This window comes from Montipora foliosa, chromosome 13, assembly GCF_036669935.1.
Source record: "Montipora foliosa isolate CH-2021 chromosome 13, ASM3666993v2, whole genome shotgun sequence".
Lineage (NCBI taxonomy): Eukaryota > Metazoa > Cnidaria > Anthozoa > Scleractinia > Acroporidae > Montipora > Montipora foliosa.
Window position 1 is genome coordinate 21,566,551 of NC_090881.1, and position 1,840 is coordinate 21,568,390.

Below are 1,840 nucleotides of genomic sequence, written 5' to 3' on the forward strand. Positions count from 1 at the left end.
TCTCCTTTAGGGTTTCGCGCTAAGAAATATAAAAGTGCATCTTTACACTTTTAAATTTCTTCACGTAGGTGAAAGTATAAGATGATAATGTTTTTGCCATCATTAAAAGGCACTGTATATCAGTGACAAAAGACAGAACCCGAACAAAGAAACGAAATTATATACTGTGACAAGCAGCGGAACTTAGAGCAAACGAGAAAACAGATTACTGATAATTGGAGGTAATGAGTTTGCCGGACGGGCCGTATGCTAAGCTGACTGATTATAAAAAAAAATATAGTATATAAAGTAAATAATGAGAGAGGGTTGTTTCGGGTATTTTCGTGATCCGTGATCGGACCCTCTTATTTCTCGTGCAACGTTAATTTCTTTTTCTTGCATTGTGAATCGTGATTTTATTAATTAATGTGAAGCGTGATTGAAGCGTTTTTTGTTTGGTGATATTTGAATTTGCTTCTTATGTCCATGAAAAAGATGAACGATCTGCTACCATAAAGACTTCCTGTCAAAGGTCAAAGAATCTGGGGATGAACCTTTCCCCAGGTCTTCCCTGTAGGTTTCCACAGTCCCCTGGGTCTTGTGGGAACAGTTTCAATATGGCGGAGGTTTTGGAAGTCTTGGAAGTCACATTTCCAGTGACCATCAAGAACACGATCGGGACGTATCATAAAAACGTCCTTAGAGATGTTTTGTGGCCATAAGAGGTAAGTCTAAGGCCTCAGTTATTAAGCTGTTCTCATCTTTGTCAAGTAGCCAAATGTTTGTCCGTTACTCTTGAAAATGCGGTTTTTTAGCTGTATCTGACATTTGCAGACAGCAGACTGCAGACGGTAACCGTTATCGAGACTAACCCTAAATCACAATTATTGAAAGGTAACCGTTTTAAAACGGCTTCTTAGACTTTAATTATGTTTATCAGCGCACAGGCGCCCCAAGCTGAAAATACGTGGTGTATGCGACAGTTTGTGTATTTAGAGAATTGTATGGGAAAATCACCGATCGTAAAAAAATTGTGTAAATAACTATCTCATTTGAAATAAAGTTTTCCTACCCCAAATGTGTGACCAACTTGTCTCTTTTGGCGAGTTTCGAGCCATTCTGACGCCGTTTAGTGAAGTCATCCGGAAGGCCGTTGCTGAAATAATGGGAAGGCCGGTGACTCCATCCATCGCTGGCCAGACCTCACTCCACAAATCGTTTTCTCCTCAACAGGAAAGGTCCCGAATCGCAATAAAAACAACAGTTCCTTAAAGCCCAATAAATTTCACTCCAAGTACGTGTGTTTCGGCGGCCGAAAGACTTGTGGCGAACGAAAACTTTGCCTTAAAATTCACCTCTTCGGCTTTCCTGAGAGGCTTGTGACCGGGTAGTCAACAACGGAAACTCGCAAGATGGTTTCAGCCTCAATTCTGATTGGTCCATTTGAATTTGACCGCGCGCTGGCAACACGACCGTTGTTGACTGCCCGGTCACAAGTCCTGTTGAGGAGAAAACGATTTGTGGATTGAGGTCTGGCCAGCGATGGATGGAGTCACCGGCCTTCCCATTATTTCAGCAACGGCCTTCCGGATGACTTCACTAAACGGCGTCAGAATGGCTCGAAACTCGCCAAAAGAGACAAGTTGGTCACACATTTGAGGTAGGAAAACTTTATTTCAAATGAGATAGTTATTTACACAATTTTTTTACGATCGGTGATTTTCCCATACAATTCTCTATATACACAAACTGTCGCATACACCACGTATTTTCAGCTTGGGGCGCCTGTGATCAGCGCTATTTGAAATAGGTGCTTAGACTTAAATAATGTTTATCAGTGCTACTTGTAGGCAGTCTGTTG

The 1,840-nt window shown here is 41.6% G+C and overlaps 1 long non-coding RNA gene across 1 annotated transcript in view; it reads left to right on the forward strand.

Moving 5' to 3' along the window:
• The first annotated feature begins 609 nt into the window (after nt 1-609).
• The window catches only part of LOC137982969 (uncharacterized), a 27,069-nt gene continuing 25,838 nt past the window's right edge, over nt 610-1,840 (forward strand). Inside the window, exon 1 of the long non-coding RNA XR_011118873.1 lies at nt 610-704. This is a non-coding gene — a long non-coding RNA (uncharacterized lncRNA). The remainder of the gene's footprint in view (nt 705-1,840) is intronic.